The following is a 14,730-nucleotide window of genomic DNA, read 5'->3' on the forward strand; positions in this document are numbered from 1 at the left end:
TCTCCCATAGAAGGACAATTTGAGCAAGAGGAGTAAAATTCCGGATAGGAGCCTGAACTGTGATGCATTTGAAAAGATCTCAACGTTCTGAAGCTTTTAAAGAACCGCCTTGTTCCGTTGAAGATCTAAACACAAGGAATTGTCATAAAACCAGAGAGGTGCAACTGTTTCCTTTTATGTTTGTTTGTCCTTGTATTTTCTTCCACTGGCTTTCACTGTCATTTTTATAGATGCATTTGTATTGTCTATAGGGTTTTTAAAATTAGGTGTACAGTGTACTTAATTTATACACGTAGTATATTTAATATAATTCTGATTTATTCGTGCACAATGTTGAAAAATTCAAACATTTTATTGGAGACATTTGGGACACAAAATTAAGAAGTACAGATGTGAGTTGCATGAGGGAGAATCAAAATGAAAACGGGGGAGTTGGGAGTCAAAAAAATAGACTGAGAAATTAAAAATGATCCCTCCCCCAAATACAAGTGTGTTGGTAACTGGAAGACCAAGGCGTAGGTCAAAAAACTAGACTGAGAAATTAAAAATGATCCCTCCCCCAAATACAAGTGTGTTGGTAACTGGAAGACCAAGGCGTAGGTCAAAAAACTAGACTGAGAAATTAAAAATGATCCCTCCCCCAAATACAAGTGTGTTGGTAACTGGAAGACCAAGGCGTAGGTCAAAAAACTAGACTGAGAAATTAAAAATGATCCCTCCCCCAAATACAAGTGTGTTGGTAACTGGAAGACCAAGGCGTAGGTCAAAAAACTAGACTGAGAAATTAAAAATGATCCCTCCCCCAAATACAAGTGTGTTGGTAACTGGAAGACCAAGGCGTAGGTCAAAAAACTAGACTGAGAAATTAAAAATGATCCCTCCCCAAAATACAACTGTGTTGGTAACTGGAAGACTAAGGCGTAGGTGAAATTTTGGAAAAGGATTAATCAATTTTGGCTTGAGTCATAGGCGTAATCTTTGTGAGGGCGGCGGGGCGTCAGCCCCCACCGAAATTTTCAGGAAGGTGCTCAACATCCCCCGGGAGCCACCCTTGCTCCTAGCAAAGCAATGCCTCTGGCCCCGCCCCCGCCCCCCCCCCCCGGGAAATTGGAAAGTCTACACCCTGAGTTGACTCAAATGAATCCTTTCTCTCTTCCTCCCACTTGTTACAACCTACCCATCCAATGCAAATTGCTGGGAAGGTGGAATCGTCAAGACCCCTCCATCATGCTTTCCCGTTGTTCTGTGTTTTTTCCAGCTTCCACAGACCCTTCTTTTACAAGTGAGATTTTTCTTGCTTGGAAATTTTGGGAAATACAAATGGAATGCTGGCACCCTCTATTGGTTCATCTGGAAACAAACAAAGAAGGGAAGTTGTTCAGGAGGGAGCACAGAAGATCAGACTCAAAAGGCCAAGCGCCTTTTTGAGGGGCATGAACGAATGTTCCTTATTAGGCTTCTCTTTACACTCCTTTATATTTTTGACCGCAGCCTCAGTTCTCTGCTATTCACCATTAACACTGTCCATTCACTTGTATTGTGCACGGATGTAGTTAAATAGTTTTATACGCACTTTGCATCATTTAGCCATATAAAATATGAGCAAAATATGACGCTGATTATTTTGGATACATAAATACCATTGGGGGGGAAATGCACAAAAACTCAGCTGCTTGAGCAAAAAGAAACTGGCTTGAAAATAAAGAATCACACGTTTGTTTCACATGTAAAGATAAAGGTTCCCTTGCTCGAAAGCCAGTCAAATCCGACTCTAGGGTTGCGGTGCTCATCTCCGTTTCAAAGCCGAAGAGCCAGCGCTGTCCGAAGACGTTTCCGTGGTCATGTGGCCGGCATGACTAAACACCAAGGCGCAAGGAACGCTGTTACCTTCCCACTGAAGTGGTACCTATTTATCTACTTGCAATTTCGTGCTTTCGAACTGCTAGGTTGGCAGGAGCTGGAACTAGAGACGGGAGCTCACTCCGTCATGCGGCACACTCGGGTCTTGAACTGCTGAACTACCGACCTTCCAGAGCATGCAGTTCAGCGTCTTAACCACTTGAGCCACCGCAGTTCCTGTTTCACATGAGGGAAACGCAAAAACTGAAACACAGATTTTCAGATTGGAAGAGCAAGGAGGAGAAAGTCTAAAACCACCCTCCTGGATAACCTGCAAGCAGGACTGTAGGCAACAGCTCTCCTCTAGGGTCCACAGATAGTGAACATGGAGGTTTTATTTACCATCTTGGCTAATAGCTAATTGATGGACTAACGACGTTTGTGGCAAGGTGTGAGCTCTCGTGACTCTGTACATAAGAACATAAGAGACACAATTTTGGATAAGGCCAAAGGCCCATCCAGTCCAACACTCTGTGTCACACAGTGGCCAGAAATACCAGTGCCATCAGGAGGCCCAGCAGTGGGGCCAGGACATTAGAAGCCCTCCCGCTGTTGACCCCCCCAAGCACCAAGATGACAGAGCATCACTTGCCCCAGAGCCCCTATCTATACCTTGTGGCTAATAGCCACTGATGGACCTCTGCTCCATATGCTTATCTAATTCCCTTTTGAAGCCGTCCATGCTTGAAGCTGCCACCACTTCCTGTGGCAGTGAATTCCAAGTGTTAATCAGTCTTTGGATGAAGAGCTGAACTCAGCTGAACTCTATACCATTCAGCAAGAAGGCTCAGGCATCGAATTGACAGCAGAGTGGAAGGGGAGGATCTACCTCTACCAGATGATATGTCCAGGGAGGGATGAACAGGTAGGGGGGATGCTACCTCTACCACCACTGATAGAAAGAGGACCATCTGTGATTGCAAGAAAGAGCAAGACTCCAGTAGACTCACGAACGCTCCTCCCCTGCCACAGATTTTGTTAGTCTTTAAGGTGCTACTGGACTCTTGCTCTTTTTTACTGCTACAGACAAACACGACTACCCATCTTGATCTGCATCTGTGATTGTCACAACTGCACAGTACTACCCCCCAACAGTGCCTACCCAGGATACTGACCCTATGTCTCTGTGTGTGATATCCTATGGCTCCTTACAACTACCCTGTAAGGTAGGCTGATGTTATTATCCCCACATAGACAGCTGAAGTTGTTAGAAGATTATTTAAAGTTCAATTAGTTGATGGCTGAGCTTGAACACAGGATTTGCTGGTTCATGGCATGCTCTCTTAGCTGTAATATAAGGTAAAGGTAAAGGTCCCCTTGCTCTAAAGCCAGTAAAATCCGACTCTAGGGTTGCGGTGCTCATCTCCGTTTCAAAGCCGAAGAGCCAGCACTGTCCGAAGACATTTCCGTGGTCATGTTGCCGGCATGACTAAACATCAAGGCGCACGGAATGCTGTTACCTTCCCACTGAAGTGGTACCTATTTATCTACTTGCAATTTCTTGCTTTCGAACTGCTAGGTTGGCAGGAGCTGGAACTAGAGACGAGAGCTCACTCCGTCATGCGGCACACTCAGGTCTCGTAATATACTCATTAGGAAATTGTCCCACACCATTAGCAGATGGAACTCACTGCCACAAGAGATGGCAATGGATGCTAGCTTATGGGGATTTTTAAAAATATACAGATCGACACGATTCATGGAGGATGTGTGTATTGTTGGCTGTTAGCCTTAGTAGCCAAATGACAATTCCAAGTGCAGTGAGAGTATACATCTGAATATTAATAATACTATAGTTAAGGGATGAGTAGATTTCCCCTGTTCAATTTCTTTATTGTTTCACTCTGTGCACCAGTTCACGTCTAATTCAAGTCAGTCACTTTCAATACTCCCTCTAAGCTATGGAGTCTTGTGAGCAAAAATTCTACTTTGTGAGCTACTGGCATTAATGTTATGAGCATGCGATTTGGCTACTGCAAAAATTAGTTTGCTCTGGAGCCATCCTTCCTGAGCGAAGACAAAAATGTGTGAGCCGGAGGCTAAAAAACTGTGAGCTAGCTCACACTAAACTCAGCTTAGAGGGAACATTGGTCACTTTCTAAAATCAATTCCAGAATAGGAGCATAAGCCGTTAGCCACAGTTTCCAGTTCCTCCATTGCATTTGTGTCTTTATTTCTCCTCTGTGTTACTGATGTGTGTGCATTGATAAAATACTGTAAAAAAGCAATCTTGATGCCATCACAGTTATTAAATCGAGAGAGTGGTTTTGCACATTGATTGATGCACACATGCGCTGTTACTCCTTAGTAAAATGCATGTATGCAAAAATAATTTTGGGACAGCCGTACATAAAATCACATCAAGACTGTTCTTTTGCTCCATTTTATAAATATGGACATCACATCAGTAAGGGGGAGAGGGAAGAGATATTAGTAAATCAAAGGAATGGAAAGCTATAGCAAACTGTGCAATTGGAGCGCTTGGTACAGCATATGGAAATACCCAGGGCTTTTTTTGTAGAAAAAGCCCAGCAGGAACTTATTAGCATAATAGGCCACACCCAAGAGCAGGAACTCATTAGCATATTAGGCCACACCCCTGGCAGCACAGCTCATTAGCATACTAGGCCGCACCCCCATGTTACAGAAGTGTGGTCATCCAGCCACATGCACCTTTTGCTTCTTATTCTGTTTACCTTGTTTGTCGTCAAAACCCAGGGCTTTTTTTGTAGCAGGAACTCCTTTGCATGTTAGGCCACACACCCCTAATGTAGTTTCTGCTGTTGGGTGTGGCCTATTATGCTAACGAGTTCCTGCTGGGCGTGGCCAACTCGGGAGCCAGCCAGAACTCCGTTCCTGTGCGTTCCTGCCCAAAAATAGCCCTGGAAATACCGGATCCACTCCAAACACACCTGGGCAGCTGCTGCTGGAAATGGGACACAAAGCAAGACAACCCTAATCGTCTTGGTTTTCAAGCCAATATGTTTGGGACGATTTCAAAATTCCCATCCCTGCTGTTTTAAGAGGTTATGCGTTATAGTGGTCATAGTGTCAGACCTGGATCTCGGTAGACCTGGCTTGAAATTACTACTTGGCCATGACGTTCACTGGTGGCACAATCTCGAGACAGAGCCTTCTGCACCCACTGACTTCACTGAATTTAGGAGTTAACTCTGCTTAGGACTGTGTGGCGTGTAGATGTGGAGCAATCACGGTCTCAGCCATACCTACCTCGCAAGGTATGAGGATAAAAGAGTGTAAAATGTACTGTTGTAAAGGAGCTGTGGTGGCTCAAGTGGTTAAGACGCTGAACTGCAGGCTGTGGAAGGTCAGTAGTTCAGCAGTTCGAGACCCGAGTTGCCGCATGACGGAGTGAGCTCCCATCTCTAGTTCCAGCTCCTGCCAACCTAGCAGTTCGAGAGCAAGAAATTGCAAGTAGATAAATAGGTACCACTTCGGTGGGAAGGTGACAGCGTTCCGTGCGCCTTGGTGTTTAGTCATGCCGGCCACATGACCACGGAAACGTCTTCGGACAGCGCTGGCTCTTCGGCTTTGAAACGGAGATGAGCACCGCAACCCTAGAGTCGGATTCGACTGGCTTTCGAGCAAGGGAACCTTTACCTTTAAAGTTGGTTTTGCATCAATAAATTAGCATTTTGAGAGAGAGAGAGAGAGAGAGAGAGAGAGAGAGAGAGAGAATGACATAAACTGTATACACAACTGCCATGTACACTGTGTATAAATATCATGCATGGTAGGAGAGGCTGTGGCTCAGGGGAAGAACCGCTGCTTTGCATACAGAAGGTCCCAGGTTCAATCCCCGACATCTCCCGTTGAAAAGGACCAGGCAGTACATAATGTGAAAGACAGCCTGTGACCTTGGAGATCAGCTGCCAGGCAGAGTAGACAATCCTGCCCTTGATGGACAAAGGGTCTGATTCAGTGTAAGGTTGTGGTCACACGTGCCAGAAAAAAATGGGGGGGGGGGGAAAGCAAGGCTATTTCCTCTGGAGGAATTTGACCCGCAGTTGCATGATCATACCTCCCTTCGAAGCAGAGGGCGCAGTCCGTCAGCATGTGATCAGACGCAACTGCGGGTGAGTCAGGGGGGTTGTGCCGTTTTTTCCCCATGCGCTTAACTGAGGGATTGATGAATTGCACCTCCACACCGAGGGCTCCCTATGGAGTTTGCGATGAGGTGCATACTGCGAGGGGGGGGGGACAACGGCACGGAGTCGGGATGGCCTGATCAGACCATCCCGATGCCATGAGAACGTGCTGGAGCCATCAGACACAGGAAAGACTGTCCGTGGCCCGTCACAACCCATTTACTACTGGATTTTCCCCAATGTCCTTTAACTCCGCTTCGGTAGCAGAATGGGGTGCCGATGGCTGCGGGGTGCTTCCCAGATGTTGTTGTCTGATTGCGCTCTTCACACCTATGATCGTAGCGTAAGACCGTTTCACATGTGTCCATGGCACAGAGAAATCTACAAAAGCGTGTCAACCAAATTCAGTATTCCTGGTGCTTTCTTGAAGGGGTCGTGTTTAAATTTAGAGATAAAAGGGAGAAAATTGACTCGGTTTTGAAGGCTGAAGAATGGGTGAAATGGCATTTTGGATCGGCAGAAGAGGAGCAGCAGCAACAAGGAGGCAGAGCAGATACAGCAGAGAAGGACTTGGAGGAAGACCTAGGCGCAGCGGGTGGTGCACCGACCAAAGAAACCTACGATTTGAGACTTAGAAGACCAAAGTAACTTTAAGAATACCCGCAAACGTGGATGAGGATGGAAGAGGCTGTTTACGCACTTGAACTGGTCTGAATTGCTAATACGAACTGACTAACTATCTAACTCATTGACTTTTGAACAAAATGTTTTTTTTAAAAAAAAATAACTGGATACTAACAGCTAAGGATCTCCTTTCTTGGGTTTTTAGTTATAGTGTGGGTTTAATTTACTTTTCTTTAATCCTCGGGCGCTGTTCCCTCCCCTTTTCTTTTTCTTTTAGTCTGTAAGTAAAGGTAAAGGTAAAGGTTCCCTTGCTCGAAAGCCAGTCGAATCCGACTCTAGGGTTGCGGTGCTCATCTCCATTTCAAAGCCGAAGAGCCAGCGCTGTCCGAAGACGTTTCCGTGGTCATGTGGCCAGCATGACTAAACACCAAGGTGCACGGAACGTAGGGTGTAACAAAAAATTAATAAAGCTACCCTGTCTTCAGGGGATTAAAAAAAAGAAGAAATCTACAAAAGCAACAGTGGAAAGCGTAGAACTGAAACCACAGACAGAAATGTAAACAGATATAAAAATAAATGCAGGGGAACATTTGCTTATCCTGTGCATGCATAAGACTATTTATTATCAGCTTCCTTGGACTGTGAGGAAAGTTGGGTTTTGCTGTGAGGAGGGACCATTCTCCCTCCCCCCATGAAACAGAGCACAGACACCTGAGGAAGGAGTGAGCAGATGCACGCACCCGCTTGTGCACACGCGTGCAAGTGAAGCACAAGTTTTGCTGCCCTTAACGCTGAGCTCTCAGGAAAACAATCCCATCTGACTCCATTCATCTAACTCTTGCCGTATATCAAAGTGCGGTGCGTTTCCCTTGTAAAAATGATTAAGCTGCTAATTAAGCTGTTTATAACTTGTTTCCCTGGTTGCTAATGATAATTAACATGCAAATTAGCTGAGGGAAGAGAGGCGCAGGGGTCCTCAGTTCATTACGAAGTTAATTACTGTTTGCATACTTAAACATTACAGTTATAAATGGTGGCATTTAATGTAATGGGCAAGCTGATAATTATGCCGGCGACATTTTGAAAAGTCATTTTCGCTCTGTGTTATTTTTTTTCCCCCCCTCGGTGATTAATGTCTTTATGCTTGGCTGATAAACTTAGTTCAAAAACCAATATAAGTTGGGTACACAGTGTAACCAAATAAGTTATCACTTAAGAATCATCTGTTTATTTCGACAGTTTCTGCTTCAAAGTGGCCTACGGGAAGGGGGAGGGGATGGAGAAAGGAAATTGGCAAAATACCAACCAATTGTAAAGGCCCTGATCCAGCCACTTTGGTGTATAGAGAAAGAACATTCCTAGAATAGGCTAGTGGCCGCGGTGGCTCAGAGGTTAAGACGCTGAGCTGCAGACCGGAAGGTCTGTAGTTCGGCAGTTCGAGACCCAAGTGCCGCTCCCGTTTCTGACCCCAGCTCCTGCCAACCTAGCAGTTGGAAAGCAAGAAATTGCAAGTAGATAAATAGGTACCGCTTCGGTGAGAAGGTAACAGCGTTCTGTGTGCCTTGGCATTTAGTCATGCCAGCCACATGACCACAGAGAAGTCTTTGGACAGCGCTGGCTCTTTGGCTTGGAAACAGAGATGAGCACTGCCCCCTAGAGTCAGATTCGACTGGCTTTCGAGCAAGGGAGACCTTTACCTTTACTAGAATAGGCTAAAGGTGGGTATCTGGTGTCCAAATGTGGCTAATCAGATCCTCTGAGAAGTAGGCATCCCATTCACCCACCTGGAGCGGTGAACTGCCTGCCTCCAGTCCCAATTTCTTACCCCCAAGGAACTGAGAAGTGGGTAAAAATCTTCCTATACATGAAGACACCAAAGTAATTTCCCCTAATCCCTAGGGTTGCTAGCCTCCAGGTGGGTCCTGGAGAGCTCCCAGAATTGCAACTGATCTGCAGAGATAAGTTCCCCTGGGAAAAAATGGCTGCTTTGGAGGAGGCACTCTATGGCATTACATCCCACTAAGAAGAGAGAAGGTAAGAAGAGATTAGATTTCTACTCTGCTGCCCTTCACTACCTGAAGGAGTCTCAGAGCAGCTTACAATCTCCTTTCCCTTCCCCTCCCCACAACAGACACCCTGGGAGGCAGGGGGTGCTGAGAGAACTGTCCTTGAGAGAACAGCTCTGAAAGAATTTATGACTGACCCAAGGTCACTCCAGCAGCTGCATGTGGAGGAGTGGAGAATCAAACCCGATTCTCCCAGATTACAGTCTGTACTCATAACCACTGCACCAAACTCGCCCCTTTTCAAACTCCACTCTCCACAGGCTTCCCCCCTAAATCTCCAGGAATTTGTCAACCTGGAGTTGGCAGGTCTACAGTGGTCTCTGTTGTAAAGCTCATAGAGACTACGGTTGGCATCCTAGAGCATCTCCTGGAAGAGACACCACGTCACATCCTTCCCCAAACTCTGACTAGAACTTAGGTTCACATCTTTACACTGCCATGAAGCTTGCTGGGTACTCTTGGGCCCGACACCGTCTCAGCCTCACTTACCTTGCAGAAGTGTTGTGAGCACCGGATATTCAGAGGGGACAACTGTGTATCCTGCTCTGAGCCCCTTGGATGAAAAGTGAGGAAAAAATAAGGACATAAGAACATAAAAGATGCCAATGTTGGATCAGGCCAAAGGCCCATCCAGTCCAACACTCTGTGTCACACAGTGGCCAGAAATACCAGGTGCCATCAGGAGGTCCACCAGTGGGGCCAGGACATTAGAAGCCCTCCCACTGTTGACCCCCCCCCAAGCACCAAGAAGACAGAACATCACTTGCCCCAGAGCCCCTATCTATACCTTGTGGCTAATAGCCACTGATGGACCTCTGCTCCATATGCTCCAATAAAGACAGATAAAACTCAGTGCTTAGTGTTGCCAGGTCCCCCCTCCCTACCAGCAGGTGAGTAAGGTTGCCAATTCCAGGCTGGGAAACTCCTGGAGATTTGGGGATGGAGCCTGGGGAGGACAGGGACTTCAGTGGGGAACAATACCACAGAATCCACCCTCCAAAACATCCATTTTTCTCCAGGGGAACTGATCTCTGTAGTCTGGAGATGAGCTTTAATTCTGGGAGATCCCCAGGTCCAACCTGGAGGCTGGCATCCCTAAGCATAAGACAGACAGACAGACAGACGAGAGAGAGAGATGGATAGATAGATAGATGATAGATAGATAGATGGATGGATGGATGGATGGATGGATGGATGGATGGATGGGTGATAGATAGATAGATAGATAGATAGATAGATAGATAGATAGATAGATAGATAGATTGATTCTCCGGGAATTACAACCAATCTCCAGATGTCTGAGATCAGTTCTTCCAGATAAAATAGCTGCTTTGGAGGATAGATCCTATGACCTTGCAACCTATTGAGGTTCCCCCTCCCCAAACCACACCCTCCCCAGATATTCCCCAACCTGGAGCTGGCAACCTGATTTCATGTGTTCAGAGTGGTTCTCATGTATACTACAGTGGAACCAGCTGCCTCTGGAGGTGTTGAGCTCCCCCTCCCCGGCAGTCTTTAAGCAGCAGCTGGACAAGCACTTGTCAGGGATGCTCTCGGCTGATTCTGCACTGAGCAGGGGGTTGGACTGGATGGCCTGTCTGGCCCCTTCCAGCTCCATGATTCTATGATTCTATACCTGAAATCCTCTCTATAACCTTGTAAGATAGGCCAATGTTATTATCCCTTTATGGTAAAGTGGGGTTTTAAGCCTGAGAGTGGCTTATCGAGTGAATCCAGGGCCATCGAGTGAATCCAGGGCTAGGTGAGATTTGAACCTAAGATCTGCCGACTCATAATCCTGCACAGTACAAACACTAAGCTACAGGCAATAGCCATTTTCTCAGGCTGTGTTTAAAATATTTAAAATATTCCAGGACAAAGAGAACCAAATGTGGAGGAAGGTGGTAGAACAGTTTCCCAAATGGGTCATTCAAAGATGGGGTTGCCAGTTCCGGGTTGGGAAATACCTGGAGAGTTTGGGGGTGGAGCCTGAAGAGGGCGGGGTTTGGGGAGGGCCTTCAATGGGGTAGGATGCCATAGAGTCCACCTTGCAAAGCAGCCAGTTGTAATAGCGGGAGATTCCCAACCGCTACCTGGAGACTGGCAACCACAGAGGGCAGAAGGGCTTCACAAACAACTGTCTTTTCCCTCTCAGGACAAGGAGCAGGCAGCCAACTCACCGGTGGATGAAATTTCATCTTCTGCTCTTGCCATTCGGCGCGGTCACGGCAGAACGTCTCTTCTCTGACACAGCCGGCGTTTTCAGCCATGAAGCAATTACAGGAAACCGCACAGGTGACACCTGCAACATCTCCTGTCGCAGGCGGCAACCGAAGTTGCAGGCCTGGTTTTTCGGATCCGGGGCTTGAGGTGGACAGATGGCATGCCCCAATCCTGCCTTGGTGCAAAGGAGATGCTTCTTTTGTGCGGGAATGAGGCCACCTGTCTGCCTTCTCCCTTTGAAAAATTAATGGCCCGCACCGAGACAAAAGGAAGAGCGACAGTCTGTGCTTTAATATTTAACTAGAGTTCTGGTGAGAGAGCCCCTCTCTAACTGTCTCTTTCTAATACAGTTCTGGAGGCTGGTTTGGGAACTCTCCCACTCTTCTGCATGTCACGAGCCATCAGCATGGAGGAAAAGCAGCAGAACCCAGCAATCCGGACCCTGCTGACCCAGTAGAGCTAATGCAGTAAGTTGCACGTCTCCTCTTGTTCCTCGGCTGCCTCTTTCATTTATTCACCTGCTCTTGATAACCCTGTTTTTCTCCCCAGTGGGAACAAAGTCACTTGCAGCATTGTTCCTCCTTCCTCCTCTTTATCCTCCCAACGACCCTACGAGGTAGTTTAGGCTGAGAGAGAAAGTGACTGGCGAAAGATTACCCAGCAGAGTACGGATTCGAACCTGGGTCTCCCAGATCCTGGTTTGACACTCTAACTGCCACACCACCTTGGCTGTCTTCAGCTGCACTTCTTGTATCATTCCCCCCATCGGCTTTTCTTGGACTGAAGGTGAATCAATCCAGTCTCTTGCTTGATAGTTTGCAGATCATTACCTTGTGCCAGTGGAGGGGTTCCTGCCCCCGAAGAGCCCCGCCGCACCTGACGTGCCTGGCGCAATGATGTCACCTGGAAGTGATGTCATCACAATGGGCATATTGTACAGGGGACGCTCTAGCATTTGACTAAAAACTGTATGGTCACCATAGAGTTTTTAGCCAAATGCTAGAGCGTCCCCTGCACAATGTGCTCAGCGCTATGACATCACCTCTGGGTGACATCATCACATCGGGCACATCAGGCACGGTGGGGCTCTTCGGGGGAACCCCCATTGGTGGGATGGCACCCTCTAGTTTGCATTGCTAACAAGCACTCTGAGGACTCAGAATGGTTTCTTATCCCTCCTTCTTCGGTCTGATCCATGAATGATGACTCAGAAGTACATTTTAAACAAAAATACAGCAAGTGCACTTAAAAAAAAAAAAACCCTCACTGGCTGACCTGGGACCAGCAGGACATTCTCAGCCTAGCATACCCAGAGGTCTATTCGGGGGGGGGGGGGGGATCGCAGGGGATCAGAGTTCCCCCGGGTGAGGTGCGGGGGGCGGGGCACACAACGAAGCCCCGCCCCCTGCTTCCGGCCACCCCGCTTCCGGCCCTCATTCAGCCAGCAGGAGGCAGGAGAAGAGGGAGGGTAAGTTGCTGGGGCCAGGGAGGGCCTTGGCGGGGCTTCCTCACACTCCCGCCGGCCTTGCAGGTCCACTGCCGGGCCTTATGATGTCAGGGGGTGTGGCATATGCTAATGAGTTATGCTAATGAGTTCCCCTAACTCTTTTTCTACGAAACGACCCCTGAGCATACCTCACGGGGCTGTTGTGAGGATAAAGGGGAGGGGAGGAGAACAATGTAAGCCATTTTGGGTACCCCACTAGGGAGGAAGGTGGGGTTTAATTGAAGGAGGAGGAGGAGAAGAGATTGGATTTATACCCCGCCCTTCACTCGGGGTCTCAGAGCGGCTTACAGTCTCCTTCCCTTCCTCTCCCCTCAACAGACACCCTGTGAGGTAGGTGGGCCTGAGAGAGCTCTTTCAAGAACTGCTGGTGAGAGAACAGCTCTGAGAGATCTTGTGACTGACCCAAGGTCACCCAGCAGGCTGCACGTGGAGGAGTGGGGAATCAAACCCGGTTCTCCCAGATTAGAGCCTGCAGCTCTTAACCACTCCACCAAACTGGCTACTGCATCTTCCTCTTCTCCTGCAGACCAACGCAGCCGCCCTCTGAAACTCCCCCCTTTTTAATGTGGGTTATGACTAACAGGCAGCCTTATGGGCTGCCGGCATTTCGGGCAACTTCCTTCTGGCTCCAGACTCAGCCAGTCCCACTGCTGGCTTTGTTTACCCTGCTCAGAAAAACAGTGCTGAGAGGAGCCAAGCATCAGGTCCCCTTCCCCCAAGTCATGCATCCATCAAGGGTTTGGCCGAGGCCTCTCAGCATTGAGGGTCTCCCTTCTCCGCCACCCACCCCCGCCACACAACTAGTGACGGGCTGGCCTGAGAACCCCTCCCTGTGCCAGCAGCCGGCACTACTCCTGCCATCGCCAGTTGCAGCCGATCCAGCCCATAATTACAACAACCCAGCCCTGCCAGATCCTGTAGAGCAAATGCAAAAGGCCTCCCTCCGACAGAAGGAGACTGTCCCAAAGCCTGCTCAGTCCAAGAAGCTAAGTCCATGTTATTCAGATCAGAACAGCTGAGGAGGCCTCCTGCCATTGGGAGGGAAAGCGGCTTCTTGGCAGGGCTGCCAGCTTCCAGGTGAGGCCTGGAGACCTCCCAGAATTACAACTGAACTCCAGACTGCATAGATAACTTACCCTGGAGAAAGCAATGGCTTTGGAGGGTGTCAGTATGCCTGGACTTACAGCTTATCTCCAGATTAAAGAGCTCAGTTCACCTGGAGAAAATGGCTGCTTTGGAGGGTGGAATCTAGGGCACTGTACCCCATTGAAGCCCATCCCCTCCCCAAAGACCACCCTCCTCAGACTCCACCCCCAAAATCTCCAGGCATTTCCTAACCTGGAGCTGGCAACCCTACTCCAGGTGCGACCTGGGGATCCCCTGGAATAACAGCTCATCTCCAGACTACGGAGATCAGTTTCCCTGGAAAAAAAATGGGTGCTTCAAAGGGTGGACTCCAGGGTATTGTAACCCACTGAGGTCCCCGTCCTCCCCAGGTTCCATCCCCAAATCTCCAGGAGTTTCCCACCCTGGATCTGGCAACCCTTCCCCCCTACCCCCTACCAATGGCCGGGGGGGGGATCTGGCAACCCTAGAGGGTGGGCTCTATGGCACTGTACCCTGCCGATCTCCCTCCCCTCCCCAAATAACATCTTTCCCAGGCTCCACCCCCAACCTGCAGCCGGCAACACTGCTGTCCACTGATTGGCTGAGCCGCACAAGGCCCTGGCCCACCTGTGTCCCCATATGAAGCCTAGTATTCTATTCTTGGGGTGGGGACCAATGTTCCCTCTAAGCTGTGGAGTTTTGTGAGCAAAAATTGTATTTTGTGAGCTACTGGCATTAAAGTTGTGAGCGAGCAATTCGGCTACTGCATAAATTAGTTTGCTCCAGAGCCATCCTTCCTGAGCTAAGACAAAAATGTGTGAGCCGGAGGCTCAAAAACGTGAGCTAGCTCACACTAACTCAGTTTAGATAGAACACTGGTGGGGACAGAAACACACACATCCTGCTCCAGAGGGTGGGGAACATCTTACAGTTCCCATTTGGAGGACAGGATGTCTCTTCCGGTGGGTTGCCTTTTGCAGCAGCCTGCACACGGAGTGGTTCTGAAAACAAAGAAAGTAGATGTTTCCACTTCAAAACAATGCAAGCTTCCTTTTAGGAGACAATAACTATACTAACAGAGAGAAGAGAGCGAGAGAAGTGATTGGATTTATGCCCCCGCCCTTCACTACCCGAAGGAGTCTCCTTCCCCTTCCCCTCCCCACAACAGACACCCTGTGAGGCCGGTGGGGCTGAG

This window comes from Gekko japonicus, unplaced genomic scaffold (assembly GCF_001447785.1).
Source record: "Gekko japonicus isolate JY-2015 unplaced genomic scaffold, Gekko_japonicus_V1.1 scaffold411, whole genome shotgun sequence".
NCBI lineage: Eukaryota > Metazoa > Chordata > Lepidosauria > Squamata > Gekkonidae > Gekko > Gekko japonicus.